This window comes from Dreissena polymorpha, chromosome 2 (assembly GCF_020536995.1).
Source record: "Dreissena polymorpha isolate Duluth1 chromosome 2, UMN_Dpol_1.0, whole genome shotgun sequence".
Lineage (NCBI taxonomy): Eukaryota > Metazoa > Mollusca > Bivalvia > Myida > Dreissenidae > Dreissena > Dreissena polymorpha.
Genome location: NC_068356.1, coordinates 45,068,313 through 45,086,316, shown reverse-complemented (window position 1 = coordinate 45,086,316; position 18,004 = coordinate 45,068,313). Strand labels below are relative to the sequence as shown.

Genomic DNA, 18,004 nt, shown 5'->3' with positions numbered 1-18,004 from the left:
CTCTTATATTATAGTTTCGTATAACAGGTAATAATATTAAATTCGGATATGAGTTATTTTTCAGGGAAATAGACCGTCTTAGCTGTCTAGTCTGATACCATTAAAGTGATTCAGATGACCGTTGATTCGTATATTCCGTGCAGATGTGTAACTGATGTGAAATTGTCCATAAACGTAATATTATTGCGATTAAACCGATTATGTTTATATGAAGTTGAACGAGCGAATTCGTTGAATTGATATTCCCCGCCAAATAAATTATTTTGTTTATGGATTGGTGCAAATCCCTTAATATACTGTATAATTCTGAAAAATAAATTAAGCACATGGTAATTGTTGTTATGAACATTTGTTCTAATGATATATTGGGTATTCATCAATGATGTTTCATGTTGAAATATTGTATTGTATATGACATAAAGTCATGAAAAGATACTTCATACAAAAACAACAAAGGGCAGTAATTCTTATGTAAGAAAGTTAAAGGTTTTGATTTTAAGAATGATTCTTCTCTGCATTGATATCAATACATCCAATAAGTTTCATGTCGAAATCGTGTATGGGATTTGAGACATAGCCTTTAAAAGTTAAATAATACAAAAAAGACAATAACCATTATTTAAAAAAGTGTAATGTTATGTTTCGTGTACATGTCACTTCTCCTGATTTATAGCTATACATCCATGAAATTTAATGTTGATATATCACACAGTTGCATAGATGTAACTCTGAAAGGTGTGTTACAGACGGACGGACGGACACACTGATGGACAACGCCATTGCTATATCCCCCCGCCTTTGCGAAACCAACTGGCCATGCAAACTGGCAGATACTTAAACACATTTGATTTAAATGGTGTTTTGAATATTGTTTTATTAATACCCCAAATATACGCAAGTGACAATTATGTTAACGCGGAAAGACTTTATATTACATTCAATTTAACAGTATGCAAAGCCCGAAAGCTTAAACATTTTTGAATTGAGAAACACTTTGTAAAAAACATTTATATGTCCAAGAAATCAAAGTCGGTTATAATTTCAAAGACTTTTTAATGCTAAATTTAGTTTTATCGATCCATTCCATTCCTGCCTTCATAACCAACAACGTGATGTTAGCCGACCCACGTGGTTTACTAATTTTTCCCGTTGTTATTTTTACTTTTTTTATTAAGGTAATATATTTTTTAACATTAACTTATACACTATTTTCAAAATATAAAAGAAAATGATAATACTTTTAATAATATAAAACTTAAACGAAATACAAACTCGTACACAATTTAGAAGGATTTTCTTGTGATGGCAGAGATTGTATGTAAGAGCATGGACCGACAACTCTGCGTGGAGATTGATAAAATCTATGATAATTAAATACCATACTATGATAATACCAATAGAAACTAATAAATGTGTAAATATTCGATCAATGTGTGATATAAAATGTTCAAGCAAATTTACATTTTTTTCTGATTCTCTGTGTAATTTGTATAGGTTTGTGAAAAGTGAATTGATGTTCTGTAAGAAAAATCACAAAATGTCTGTGCATTCTTTAAGATTATCGCTCGATAATATGTCTCAAACAAGAAGTGACGAATGTCTCACAGACCATGCTAAATTGACTGTTTAACTAGTAGATATTGATGAACCGAGTCGCCGGCTTGATTAAGCAGCCCAGTGACAATTTGGATCTGAAAGAAACTACTCGAGTTGAGAGTGCGACAACGCATGAGAATGTATTATCGAATGGCTAATACATCAATTCAGCCAACTGTCAAAGACATTATGCCCTAATGCATATGTGCAGGAAATTGCCATGTATACAAAACTACTTTGAGAAATGAATATGATATGATGACAGAAAATACCAGTTGTCAGAAATGTTTTAGCTCAAAGAATGTGGCGGTAATCATGTTTTTTTTTCTCCTAGAAAAATGTATCTTGTCAATGAAATGTTTAGCCCATCATTTCATAGTGATGTCCCTAAGCGATTCTGTGTATATATAAATGTATGTATATGTTACGCGAGGTTTGATTTCGGACACATTGTTTATAAGTTATTACACATGAATATATCAAAAGGCTATAGTTTTTTTCTATAATTCATACATAAACAAATAGAAGCTTTTGTAACATTATCTGGAGATAAAACCTATACTCTCGAATCGGCCAGTAGCTAAATTGTATTTGTCGGGCGCGTAGATTTTTTTCATATTGGAAATAACGTGAACATATATGCATCCGATCCTTTCTCTCCGCTAAAAACCTGCAAACTTGAAGACTAACGCGTTTTAATAAGTTCGCTAATTGCTAATACGAACACTAATTTATTTTCGATGTGTACAGTAACTGATTAAAAACATACACCAAAACGCGTTTCGACATTATTACACTTTATAATTTAATACACTTAATATAAAGTATTTATATATGTATTAAAATAACTTATTGGTCGTATAGTGATAGTTTTGTATGCGTCTTATGGTAACCATACTAGGGAAAGAAGTCCGCACGCTCCAATGCTTATGATAGCTGGTTGCATGCACGTATACAGGTGACTGATGTGCATAAATAGTTTCTACCTTAACCCATCTCACCAATATATGCCAGACAAATTTGTATAACGAATCATTAAGCAAACTTCTGTTAAAACTCACTTCAAATAACGTTTTCGTATACGATATACACAAAATCAATGTATCACTAGAATAAATCAAAGTACTGGCAGTACTGGTGTGACGATGCTTTTGAAGAGGATGGATATAAAACATCAATTTAAGTTTATCTATATAACCACAATTGTGTATGTTGATACGAATATTTGGGTACGATAAAAATTTGGGTACGAAAATTTTGGGTACAAAAAAAATTGGTACGAAAAAAATTTGCGTACGAAACATTTTTGGTACGAAAAAAAGTTTAGGGGTACGGGGAAGTAGTACCCGTGGGTAACTTGACCCATTTAGCGAAACTGGGAGGCGGGTCACATTCTTGTTCATTAAGTATGGCAATACATTCATGATGATTCTCGAAAGTAGGTATGAGCACATAGCTGGACCATGTGAGCTCAATCGTATGAGCACTTGACTATCCGAGTTCGCCCACGAACATAGGGATAAGTTAACTAATAGCGAAATGACCTTATACATGTATATGCTGAAATCTAACAATCAAACGAAATATCAAACATGGTATGTACACTTAGGTGGTTGTGTAATTTCTGATAGAATATCGTATTCAATATGTAAATTTTAGATGATTGTGCCCGCACTTGAGTTTGTTGCCTTGTTTGAGTCTATACGCGCATAGGCTGCACCCAGTGTGTGTATTTGTGTTTTTCCAAGGTAATGAGTTACGTCCGCGCTGAGGCTGCATAATGTTGGGACCCGGAGTGTGTCCAGCACTCCTACCTAATAAGATTAGATTGACGACAGTTGGGACGAATTTTGAATGATAGCTGCAATTTCAAGCTATTTGTTTTGTAATGAAATACTTTTTAATTTTTTATATGGTCAAATGCTGCGGGGGAGGGGTGAGATTTTCCGGGAAAAAACAACTGTCAGGAATGGTGACCACAAAACATACAAAATATAACATTGCGCCGGGAGCGGGAATCGAACCGGTGTCGTAAAGGTGTAAAAGCGAACGTTCTTACCACTGCGCTAGCGGGACGGACAATACGCAAAGAAATGTTGTTTTATCTATGTATATGATAGCAGTGCAGAGTTTACAATTTGCAGGTTCGAAATCGTTCGCATTCTTTAGTTTTGTGATCACGAAAAAAGTTAATTTTACATGTTTTTATTCGCAATTTATTTACTAAATCGAGAACAAATATTGCAATTTCCAGCTATTTGTTTTGTACTGAAATACTTTTTAATTTTTTATATGGTCAAATGCTGCGGGGGGGGGTGAGATTTTCCGGAAAAAAACAACTGTCAGGAATGGTGACCACAAAACATACAAAATATAACATTGCGCCGGGAGCGGGAATCGAACCAGTGTCGTAAAGGTGAAAAACGGAACGTCCTTACCACTGCGCTAGCGGGACGGTCAATTACGCACACGTGTGTATTTGAGATTTATTTACAGGTCGTCCAGCGTCTTCTCGACTACAGATGTATCGACCTGCCCCTGTGACCCTTCAGGGGAGAAAATAAGGTCATATTATACATCATAGCACGCTGGCCAATGAGACCTTAATGTGACTAGATGCTTTTTTTTTTTTTTAATGGATTATATAGTGGTTTGCTTTTTATCGAAATGGTTTTTGCAGTATTCCTATTGTCTCTAGATTAGCATTATCCTTATTGGCATTAATGTTAATTCCTTATAGTTTGTGTGTGGTTTTTGTGCTCTCCGCCCCAAGAGGTGTTAGTGGGGGTTCGAGCGGGATACAGAGGGCGCCCCGATTCCAGAGGCGCCCCTGGTTCTTTTAAGTGCTCGGTGTACAGCACCGATACACTGCACCCCCGTTTAACGTCCCTCGCGGAGGACTAGTTAGTACATAAACATAGATTAGTACAGATATTACTCTACTGCCCTGTGTCTTGGTGTAAATTCACATGGGCTCTCTCTGTTGTGCTATTGGATATTGTCAGGTGTTTTAATGGTGTTGCAAGGGTCAGAATAGTTTTGAAAGGTATTTTAGTTTAATATAGTAGAAAAGGGGCTGCGTTTGTGTGGTTGGACCGAGATGACTGGTTGGTTGTTGGGGGTACAGGGAGGACAATATCTGGTTCTACACTTTCTTTCTTTGGAGACAATTTTCACGCGCCTGTATATTGGTTTGTTTTTGAGGAGAGAGAGATAGTGTGAGAGAGAGAGAGAGAGAGAGAGAGAGAGAGAGGAGAGAGAGAGAGAGAGAGAGAGAGAGAGAGAGAGAGAGAGAGAGAGAGAGAGAGAGAGAGAAGATCGAGAGACGAGACAGAGAGCTCGAGAGAGACAGAGAGAGACAAGAGACAGAGAGAGAGACAGAGAGAGACCAAGAGACGACAGAGAGAGAGAAGAGAGAGGGAGAGAGAGAGAGATAGATAGAAGAGAGAGACGAGAGAGAAGAAGAGAAGAGAGAAGAGATCTTCTATCTCTCTCAAGATAGATCTCTCTTTCTCTCCCAACAAGAAGAAGAGAGATCGCTGATCTCTCTGAGCTACAGACCTCCTATCTCCTGCTCAGAGAGAGAGAGAGCGCACGTTCTTCTTCCTGTTCATCAGTGGTTACACAGATGGTAATTATATGTATTAGTGCATTTTGTTCAGGAGGGAATAGATCTGGGATGTTAATGCTGACCATACCTCTTATTCGATCTGACTCTCATAGTGACAAGGGTAATACGTGCAGGTTAGCAGTACAAGGGTTACAATTCAACGTCAAACGTAACAAGGCACAGGCATGCAAGGAAAAAACTTACACTACACTACAAGAAAACATCACCTACGCTACAGTAGGGGAAACAACAACAACAAATACCGTCACCATTCTCTTTTTATTTTTATTTTTGTCATGTTGGGTATGTCATGTCAACGGAGCCAGAGTGCACGGATGTCATGTCAACGGAGCCAGAGTGCACGGGCGAGAGATATCTCTTCAGGCGCGCCCTCTGGCCCAGCCGACACGCACTACTCAACATGTTTAAGTCTTGTACATATGGGAAAAAATGTTTACTAATCACATTTATTTACAACAATATTTACACCTATTGGGGTTGCACTGTGGGTAAATTTGCCCACGTGCGCACTTACTGCGTCTTCCGATCCTGCGTGGAAGTATGTTGTCTGTGTGCTTTTCCCCTACCTTCGTCGTTGTTGCTGATTACAGCTTAAGAGAAGGAAAACGAGGGTCTCGCGGAACCCTGGGTTTTGTTACCTAGAGCGCTATTTGGTTGTAAAAGAAGGATTAGAGCTTATCCATAGTGGTCGAAAGGGGCCAAGTGACATATGGATTTGGGGGGGGGGGGGACGTACCCTTCCGTCGTTTTAGTATTATTAGTCTTTATCTATTTATTTATTGGTGTAATTTTCCTATATATCTTAAAGCGCAGACGAGGAAACCGCGAACGTTCGTTATAGACAGCTCTCTTATCTTTGCCTTGTTTATAGTATTGTATATTTACGTATTGACTTCAACAAGGTGTTATTGGACACTGCATTATAATGTACTACCAATCCAAAGTACATTTGGACCCCAAATACAAATATAGGTTCTCGACGTGCACATTACATGCAGTGTTTCTATATCTATTTATTTGTTGATGCAATTTTCCTCTTTTCATAAGTACATAAGATAGTCATTATTAATTGGAATCTTTAAAATTACATATATCATGGATTGTTTTACGGTACAGTTTTAGAACCAAATTAATTAATAATAGTATATAAGTTCGAGCCGGGCCCAGACGAGTGGCCATATGGACAACACCGGAGTGACCATCGTCCGAGACCCGCCCGTCATTAGTACATAAAGTTGCCATTATTGATCTGAGTTTTTATTTATTTATTTATTTATTTATTTTAATTTTCCTATAGGGCCGGGATAATATGGTTAGGTTCAGTTCAATTACGCACAGATGTTGTTTTATCTATATATATCATAGCAGTGCAGCGTTTACAATTTGCAATTTCGAAATCGTTCGCATTCTTTAGTTTTGTGATCACGTAAAAAGGTAATTTTACATGTTTTTATTCGCAATTTATTTACTAAATCGAGAACAAATATCAAACAAAATAGAGAAAATATATAGTTGTTTCATTGGTCCATAAAAATAAAATGGATGTAAAATTACTAATTTGATATTAACGTTCTGATACACTTATTGAATTTGTTTCCCCAGGATATGCTGTTCTTTTAATATTTACCTTTATCAACACAAACGACAACTCTGCTAGGAGAATGTTATCAATGAAAATCAACGAGCAATCTCCTACGCAGTGGCGAATGCCAAGGGAAGTAACTGAAAAATCGAGTTATCTCAATCGGACTAGCTCGGTCTTTTACATAGGTTGCCATTGTGAAGATTTTTTTTACTGGTTATCAAACCTTGGACGCTGCTGTTCCAGCATCGTCAAAAAGGGCGTTAAATGCATGTGCGAAAAGTGTTGTCACACATTAGCCTGTGCAATCCGCACAGGCTTATCAGGGACGACACTTTCCGCCTAAACTGGATTTTTGCTAAAAAGAGACTTTCTTGAAACGAACAATATCATAATAGCGGAAAGTGTCGTCCCTGATTAACCTGTGCAGACTGCACAGGCTAATCTGGGACGCACTTTACGCACATGCATCAGACCCCCTTTTCACAGAGCACTGCTCATTTAGGCTCCATTGGTCTGTAAAACTAGTATGGGTCTCGCTCTTGGAAAACTGGGCTTAATGAGTGTGCGTAAAGTGTCGTCCCAGTCTAGCCTGTGCAGTCCGCACAGGATAATCAGAAACGACTCTTTCCTCTGTTGTGCTATGTTTCGTTTAAAGGAAGTCTCTTCTTAGCGAATGTCAAATAATGCGAAATGTGTAATCCATAATCGAGGCTTGAATACAAAAATGCCACATTTCTTGACTTATGAGTGACTCCATTTTGCGATTTAAATGGAAATGCATCCAAGGCTTTAAAACAATTGGAAAAATAATGAGTCATTTTTGTTTTTTAAACTTTAACGAATGTTGTCATTTTGTGTACGAAGAATCCAAAAAAAATTAACAAATACAATAATGCATAATGCGGTCAAATAACTTAAAATGATACCACGTCTTTTTACAGCAATCACTTGTTCGACTTGAATATTTTTAACCAGTATAGCCTGATATTCTATTTGCTACATGATGGACTATCAATAAAAATAATTCCATAAATAAAGGACCTCATATTTTAATAAGGTTTCTCCCCTGGTGTTGCAGGTAAAGTTTGAATATGTGAATATATACGTCAGCTATCTTCAAACCTTCGTCAGGTCATTTGTAAATACTATGTCAATCAACTTTAAACACATTTTTATTTACTCACTTCTGTACAACCTGCATATACGTATGTACAATATAGTTCGAATAAACGCCCTGAAAAGGCTTTAAGGCAAACCCAGGGCAATGATCTGTGTTTTGTACTTGTTCCTGCTTTTTCAAATATTGTAAAAAAGTAAAAGGAATTTAATTAAATCATTTTTTTTTTCTTTTTGTTTTGCTTTTACATTTGAAAAACAATGGTAATTGTTTATTAATAGCATATGTTTGTCAGATATTCTGGGCTCAATGTTACGTTCGACGCGATTAAACACCAAATGCGTCAATTGACCGTTGCAAGGCGGTAAAGCCAGATATAATTACTGTTAATATGTTATGTCGCGTTGTATGTGATTCCTATATGTATAGGATTTTGGTCACTATCATTAAATAAAATACAAGCATATATTGAGAAGATCTCTCCTGGTTATGTTTCATGGGGTTTATTATTCCTATACATACCAAACAGGGTAACAATCTGTAAAGTATTATTTTCGGGACAAATAATGTCCTTACTTATGCCGTCAACGAAACTAATTTCCTATTGGAATCCTTTCAGACGTTATGAACATAATTCAGCAGGAATTCGATCTTTACAAGGTGAGAATGATAATTGTTGGAATATGTGTGTAACAAAATCTGCTTACGCACACTAACTGACTACTTCGTCTTTTTTTTAAATAAAATGGTAAGTTTGTACTAGTTTTCCAAGAAACCCACATGCATACATTTATAATAACGTACTACAATGTTTTGATTAAACTGAATGTTATTATGTATAATACATAATAGCAAACTTAAAAATACTGCAAACATGTTTTCAGCATATTTTTTTTCGTTATATAATGAATATTAAATGATCCCTAGCGATTTTCAAAGGATTATGTTAGAGTCATATATCTCATGCAAAATCAAACGTGTTGCCGCGTTGTCAGAAAGTGGTTGACACGTTAACACGTGATATCCAACTGTAACTATGGCATATGCTTGTTTTCATTTTCACATGAACAAACATAAGTGCTCAAATTCTGAACTGTCCAAATATGTATTCATGTTTAGACAAGAAAATGCGAATAAAAATATATAGAACATGTGACAAATGTGTCATGTAGGTTAATATGTCAAAAAATATCAATACGTTCTAAAAATGTTTACTATTTTGTTTAATAATAAAACAATATCAAAGAAAAATAGAAATGATATACTCCAGAAACATAATCACTAGAGACATTCTTATTATAATCAGTTCAGTGAAAGCATGAATAATTGACAGCCGCAAACCTGTCTTGTCCTCCCTGCACTTTTAGGTCCTCTCTAAAAAAAATACTTTACTAGCAAGGCGCGCTTTTGATATTAACAAAGACGGACAATAGATGAATGAGCTCTAACCAGATTTTACCAGCACGATAATGAAGCCGAGTTAACTGAAAGGCTTTTACTATATTTTAGTTTAAATCTATTTATTTTCGCTTGATTGCATCGAAAGAATTAGGCTAATCGAAACGCTCTTCAGTCCGTGTCCTGTGACTATTACCGGTACTTGGTGTCTTCAGTCCATGTCCTGTGACTATCACCGGTACTTGGTGTCTTCAGTCCGTGTCCTGTGACTATCACCGGTACTTGGTGTCTTCAGTCCATGTCCTGTGACTATCACCGGTACTTGGTGTCTTCAGTCCGTGTCCTGTGACTATCACCGGTACTTGGTGTCTTCAGTCCGTGTCCTGTGACTATCACCGGTACTTGGTGTCTTCAGTCCATGTCCTGTGACTATCACCGGTACTTGGTGTCTTCAGTCCGTGTCCTGTGACTATCACCGGTAGTTGGTGTCTTCAGTCCGTGTCCTGTGACTATCACCGGTACTTGGTGTCTTCAGTCCGTGTCCTGTGACTATCACCGGTACTTGGTGTCTTCAGTCCGTGTCCTGTGACTATCACCGGTACTTGGTGTCTTCAGTCCGTGTCCTGTGACTATCACCGGTACTTGGTGTCTTCAGTCCGTGTCCTGTGACTATCACCGGTACTTGGTGTCTTCAGTCCGTGTCCTGTGACTATCACCGGTACTTGGTGTCTTCAGTCCGTGTCCTGTGACTATCACCGGTACTTGGTGTCTTCAGTCCGTGTCCTGTGACTATCACCGGTACTTGGTGTCTTCAGTCCGTGTCCTGTGACTATCACCGGTACTTGGTGTCTTCAGTCCGTGTCCTGTGACTATCACCGGTACTTGGTGTCTTCAGTCCGTGTCCTGTGACTATCACCGGTACTTGGTGTCTTCAGTCCGTGTCCTGTGACTATCACCGGTACTTGGTGTCTTCAGTCCGTGTCCTGTGACTATCACCGGTACTTGGTGTCTTCAGTCCATGTCCTGTGACTATCACCGGTACTTGGTGTCTTCAGTCCGTGTCCTGTGACTATCACCGGTACTTGGTGTCTTCAGTCCGTGTCCTGTGACTATCACCGGTACTTGGTGTCTTCAGTCCGTGTCCTGTGACTATCACCGGTACTTGGTGTCTTTTAATATGAATTTGCTGTGTCAAGAAAATTGACATTATACTTTTGTTTATAGCTATTTACATATATTTTCAACATTTTCTTCATTGACGAAAAACATTTAAAATATATCTATCCATAGCAACCCAAAGTATTATTTGAATACAATTATATCTGCGATTTCACGATATTTTCTCCTAGTCTCAATTGTTTGTCATTAACAAATATCTTCACTATCTTAAATATTTTAATTTATTACAACTGTGTTTTCTGTTAACCGGGAACCAAGTAAATTAACCCTATGTAACCTTAATTAAAATGTTTAAAAACGTGCCTTCCTTTGTGTAAGAAATTAAAACAACTTTAGAAAAAAAGTTGAAAAATCAAGATAGTGTTACAAACATCCTAACAGCAATATATATTGCATTATAATATTCATTCGTATGTGACATTTTACACCACATATTACTTATTCTTTCTGTGATCCATTAGAAGCATGTGGAATTTTGGCTATATTATGCTGGATTCGAAAATATTGTGAAAAATAGGGTCTAAACGAATACTGTTTGTAGTTCCTATATTTCATCGTGCATTTTGAAGTTGTAACACAGTTTTTCTGGTAAATAATAACCATTTGCAAGTAAATATAAGTATAACAAAACAGGCTAACGTTGAGAAAATAATACCTGTAGATAACAGCTCGACGCTTTTAAAGGACTTTAACACGAATTTGTAAGGAATATATAGTTGCATGTGCACAAATCGTTTGCAAACTTCATTGAAACACCTGATCTTATTTTATTTACGTTAAACTTTCTTAAAACAACGTGATATAAAATGTGTCCACTTCAAATCAAAATACTTATGGACCCAGAAAACTTGGTAAACATATGTATCGAACGGTGTGACATGACCAAAAAAAAACAATTGCCTCAAACAAATATATTTGTCCCGTTTGGGAATATTGGGCTTTAGAGTAATGGACAAAGGACGCATACAAAATATTACCTATACGTTATATATTATCTTCTTTCAAAGAGTGATAGTGATATAATCAGTCATGTAAGTGATCATTACAACAACAACAGTACTTGTCGTACACAAAACACGTGTCAAATAACTATACATGTATTATATTTTACCATCAGGCTCAGTGGGTATCATGCTGGACGACAGACAGACAGACAGACAGACAGACAGACAGACAGACAGACAGACAGACAGACAGACAGACAGACAGACAGACAGACAGACAGACAGACAGACAGACAGACAGACAGACAGACAGACATACAGACAAACAGACTAGTTAATTAACGTCTCACAGTATGCTCTAATGCATATGTGCAGGAAATTGCCATGTATACAAAACTACTGTAAACAGTACGAAATTATTACTTATATGTACAAAGTCACTCTAAACGAATTACGAGAGACGATGGTTCTACAAATTATAAAAGTGTTCAACGATTATGTACATAATAACAACTTTCACATCTGTTAGAAATATATAAAAGATCCTCAAAAGAAATTGATTTAAAATGATAAATTTTCTTAAAATAAATTAAAATATATTCTAACACGGCACGCGACTTGTTTACTATAGACAAAGAAGGAAATCAAGTGTGGGTTATTCTGCAATAGATTATGGGCGGAGCTTAATGTTTAGAAGATAGTTCCGAATAAATAAAGAAAATATTGCAGTAAAATGCACGTGCTAAAACCCGCTCTCGAAGAAATGTAATAAATTTAGCATGTATATAAATGTAATGAAATAACAAATTGTATATTTGGTGACAGGTGGCATAACCACGCCTAAAAATAATGTTATTTGTTAGGAAACGTAAAGAAAACATTTATAGCATGTCAGCTTTTCAGTAGCATCAATAAACGTGACGTCATTTAGTTTCTACGATTGTTGTTCTCAATGAAAGTGACGTCATTTGCAAAATATTTATGAATGAAAACGACGTAATATGTTTGTACAATTCAATTACGTCACTAAATAGTGAACTTTGTACTAAGAAGGGCGGAGTATTGAAAAATATAGTTCACGTCCAAAAGCTTGAACCAAATCAACCAGAATCGTATTTGAATCGAAATACTCGTGATTCGCACTCGTGATTTAAATTTAATTCCTACGCATCTATTCTCCTTATTGTGGGTAATTCGACAACACACCATGATAGAAAAATATTATTTCCTTAATAACACACATAAACAATTAAAGACAATGCACTTTGTACATTATAAACAGTTTTACACAGTGGAGGATTACTAGTAATTCCGATCAGGTCGCTACGGAAATGATCCACCTACCTCTCATACATGAAGTTCATGTGTTACCAGCATGAGTATGTGCCCTTAACACTGGTTAAACAGCTTACCATAAACATTGAACAGTGTTAGTTGAATCCCTGACCGTCGGGATATGACCGAAATACTGTTGCAATCGGCGAAACTTCCAACAAACAAACATAAATGAGCCGTGCACTGTAAAAAGGGGGTTTAATGCATTTGCGTTAAGTGCCGTTCCATATTAGTATGTGCTGTCCGCACAGGCTAATCAGGAACGATACTTTCCGCCTTAACTTGATTTTTGCTAAAAGGGACGCAAGATGATAACAACTTAAATCTAATCAACAAGCCTGATGACCTTCCAACCTTTTACTCTAGAAGTTGGCACACTACTTCAACTCCTGATCTTGCTTTCTGTACAGCTGACATACATGGCCATGTCAAGAGGAAAGTAGCAGAACAACTAGGAGGAAGCGACCACCGCCCAGTCCACATCATTCTGGAACACACTGACTCTACTTCTTCAACTCTACCCAGATGGAACTACAAGAAGGCCAACTAGACCTTGTACCAATCTGAGACAGACATCCTGTGTAAAGACATTAGAGTTGATGGTAGGGACATAAACCAAGTTGTAAAGGAGTTCAACAAAAGCATACTCAAGGCTGCACAAAAAGCTATACCTAGAGGGGCAAGAAAAGAGTATAAGCCATACTGGAGTGAAGAATTGGAAGAGTTGCAGAACAAGTTATCAGAAGCCAGGATGGAAGCTGAATCCAATCCCTAACAAGAAGCCAATCTGTCTCTACAGCATGCAAAGGCAAAAATCTTAAGATGCAAACTTGAAGCTCAGAGGAAAAGCTGGAGAAGGAAAACTGCATCTCTCAACTTAGAACGAGATGGACGCAAGTTGTGGAGACTTACAAAGCAACTGAATGATGACAATGAAAATGCGAGGGGCTCAGTAACTTTGGAGGAGAACGGAGAGCTGTTAACTGGAAAACAAGCTGCAAATGTGTTTGCCAAAAATTACAAAGATGTCAGTAATATTCATGTCAACAGAGAGCGACAACGAGAAGATAGAAAAGAACAGAGGGATAGGAGAGCAAGACGTGAATCATCAAAATCTATGAATCAGGAACTGACCATGCACGAGCTTCAGACAGCCATCAGACAACTGAAAGCAAAGAAATCACCAGGACCCGATGGAATTACCAACGAAATGCTAATTCATCTAGGCAAGACAGCAATGCGCAAACTCCTTGACATATACAATTACAGCTGGAAACAAGGTAAACTTCCCCAAATCTGGAAAGAGGCTACCATGATTCCTATCCACAAGAAAGGAAAGGACCCTAAGAAAGCCGCAAGTTACCGGCCGATCAGTCTCACCAGCTGTGTTGTCAAGACAATGGAGAGGATTGTTAATGCACGCCTCAAGTGGTATCTGGAGACCAATGATTTACTGGCACCCCAACAGGCAGGTTTCCGACAGTTTCGCTCAACTGAAGACCAGACTACTTACTTATCACAAGAGGTCGAAGACGCATTTCAAGAACAGAAGGTAGTCTTGACAGTCTGGATTGACCTTCAAAGGGCGTTCGACAAAGTCTGGACTGATAGTTTACAAGTGAAACTTATGAGGAACGGAGTTGACGGATCCATGCTGACCTGGATCAAGGCATATTTATATAACAGGAGAGCCAGGGTTAGTCTGAACCAAACAAAAAGCAGGAAGTTCCTACTGCGCCATGGAGTCCCCCAAGGTGGAGTCTTATCTCCAACACTCTTTGTGCTTTTCATCAATGACATAGTGTCTGAGCTACCAAAGGGAGTAAAAGCCGCACTTTATGCAGATGACTTGGTGCTATGGTGTAAGGAAGAACATGCAACCACGGCCACATACAGAATGCAGGGAGCCATAGACAAGCTTACAGCATGGGCCAATGACTGGTGTGTCTCCATTAACAAGGAAAATTCATCCACAACACTATTCACCATGTCCACAAAGCAAAGAGCTGGAAAGATCATGATGGAAGGAACACAGCTGAAGGAAGAAGATGAGGCTACATACCTAGGAGTCACATTTGACAAGAGGCAAACTTGGAAGCCACATATCAGCCGTATTGAAGGAACCGCCAGAAGGAAACTTGCTTTGATGCGCAAACTTGCTGGAACAACATGGGGTGCTAATGAGCAAATATTGAAAACCATATACCAGGGCACAGTGAGACCCACAATGGAATATAGCTCAGCAGCATGGTCCACTACAGCCAAGACCAACCAGCAAGCCCTCGACAAGGTACAGAACCAAGCACTGCGAATCATAACAGGGGCCACCAAGTCGACACCCATTGCCTTCATGGAAAAACTTACTGGTATACAGCCACTGCATGAAAGAAGGCAAACTAAAGTACTACTACAGGCTGAAAAGTTCAAATCCCTACCTGACCATCCAATAAAAGCTAGACTAACTGAAGGTACTAAAAACCGGCTGAAGAGAGGTAGCTTTGTACACCAAGTGAAGACACTTAACAGACAGTTTGCACAACAGCTGGACACTCAAACAACTCCACTCAGCTCTGAAGACATTGTTAATCCAACAGCAAATGATCTGTCAAAAGTACAAATCAGACTTACTGTCCCCCTACTTGATTCAGAAGCACAAAATGAAATCCTGAAAAGAAGTCATACCTTAGCCATGATAAACGAGGATTTCCCATCAGATCTGTGGACACATGTATACACAGACGGATCAGCTACTAGAGCCGTTGAAGACGGAGGAGCTGGGATCCTCATCAGATATCCATCAGGCAGAAATGAAACACACTTCATGGCCACAGGAAAGAGTTGCAGCAATTACAAAGCTGAGACAGAAGCACTCATGAAGGCAGCCTCTATGATTGAGAACTCACCTGAAGATACCACTTCAGTAGTATTCCTCACAGATGCAAGATCAGTCCTTGAAGCTCTGACAAACAACACCTCCCCAAAACTAGCAAAACGTATGACAAGACTCAGCAATAACCTCAACATAGCACTCCAGTGGATACCTGCCCACTGTGGAGTGTCAGGAAACGAGGAGGCTGACCAACTAGCTAAACAGGGAGCAAAAACAGAGCAACCAAATACCCAGGTTACATACAGAGAGAAAGTCAGCATCATAAAGGCAATCACCAGGCCCCAGCAAGAGCAAGATGCTTATCACCTGCTTAACAGAGCAGAACAAGTAGTGATGGTTCGACTACGCTCAGGACACAACAGACTGAATGCCCACTTGTACAGAAAATACAAGCTGGTACCCTCACCACTCTGTCCATGTGGAGAAGAGGAACAAACTGCTGAACATGTTCTTCAAAGATGCAAAAGACACGATCAGGAGCGAGCTGCGGAGTGGTCCGAAGACACAACCCTCAACAGAAAACTGTATGGAGGTCTGGAAGCTCTAAGACGGACTACAACATTCATTGCAGAAACTGGCATGATTGTGTAGCGCGAACGCAAAGAAGAAGAAGAAGAAGCTAAAAGGGACTTTCTTTAAACGAAATATATCATCACAGCGGAAATTGTCGTCCCTGATTAGCCTGTGCGAACTGCACGGGCTTATCTGGGGCGACATTTTAAGCACATGCATTTGACCCCAATTTCACAGAGCACGGCCCAATTTAATTCGCTCATATGATCATCAATATAAACTTAAAAGGAATACCAGCATTTGTATTCACAGTTTTTTTAACACAATTATTATGGACATTAATAGAGAAAGAGAGAATAAAAATAAACAAACAAACGTTCAATTTATCATTAATTTAGCAATAGCTTTATATTAAAATTGTAGTTCAAACAATGTGATCTTATGTAATGTTCATCTTATTTCATAGACAACAAACAACACAGACCTGTCGTTTGCATGTTCGTATAGAATGACAATATATTGCAAGATGGTAAACTATGCGATGAGCGCATCCGTTTGGTTTCATTCTTGTAATGTGATTATCGCTGTCATTTGGCGTTTTATAAAATGGTTACCAAAATATTGATCTATAAGGGTACAATTGTCATCGTAAGTTTTCTTTTTTCACGCGATACTTTATCTAATTATTCTACTTGAAAGGCATGTCGGAATTGTTAAATGTCGCCTATCAATTACAAACACACACACATTTTTCTTGAAAATGTATCGATGCACGTGTACTTATAATCTGGCATGAATTGATAGTGTACATGTTTGTTTTTCAAAAGAAGCATTCTCTTTATGTACTGCCAGGCATTCTTAACGGTTGTTTGTTGAGTTAATGAACCCCGAGTCCCTCGAGCATTGTCTTTATTCCCCAACACGCATCGAAGAGAAACCCATTTAATGAGACGACTAAAATATACACTTTGATCAAGTTTGAACGGTTTATTAACGGATTTATTTTCTTAAACGAAGAATTGTAAAACAGTTATGATGTACGTTGTTTGTATATGATTCAAAGTTGAAATCAAAACTTGAGGTAACATAACGTGTATCATATTATCATATATTATTATTGAACAAACTGTACAATTTTTCAAATGCAACGGGTTAACATAGTTTACTTTCAATCAATCTTGGCAAACAACGATACACGTTTTGATCGTTTTTTGACAGAGGGTGTACAAAGCATACAAGCAAAACATGGCAACACCCTGTGAACTCAAAGAGACGATACACACGTTCAATTCAAGGCAAACGCATCATAATTAAAACCAGGGACCTGTTTTTAATTTCGCTTTATGCTGTGTACCGATTCTGTATTTGAATAAATACCGACTCGATGACGTTTATGAAAATATAGAACGGCTTAAGTTTATGTACAAACTTCGTCACAAAGAACAACTCAAGGCGGCTTGAGCCTTTCCTTCGACGGCTAATCTGAGCAACATCATGCAAACATAATTTAATTTAGACAATCCGTAAAGCGTTTGATTGTCATGGACCACCATTTCATTGACTATGTGTTACCAGAGCAACTGATTGTATCACCGCAGGAGAATGTGTCTAATGACATGTCGTCTGTGCTTGGGTAAATTTGTTTGCATACAGCACATGAGTGACTTACAAATCGCCCTAAATATCTTGTTTGGTGTTCAGACATTGGGTTTCACTCAATCAATATTTTTTGTTCTCACTAACCTATCAAACTTATTTAATGTTGGCCGTGTTTGATAATATGACTTTAAAAATGTGTTTCTAATATATTTGTATT

The 18,004-nt window shown here is 37.9% G+C and overlaps 1 protein-coding gene across 1 annotated transcript in view; it reads right to left on the bottom strand.

Moving 5' to 3' along the window:
* Positions 1–18,004, bottom strand: part of LOC127866882 (voltage-dependent calcium channel gamma-5 subunit-like) — a 105,386-nt gene that overhangs the window by 59,694 nt on the left and 27,688 nt on the right. The gene's annotated exons all lie outside the window — the stretch shown is intronic.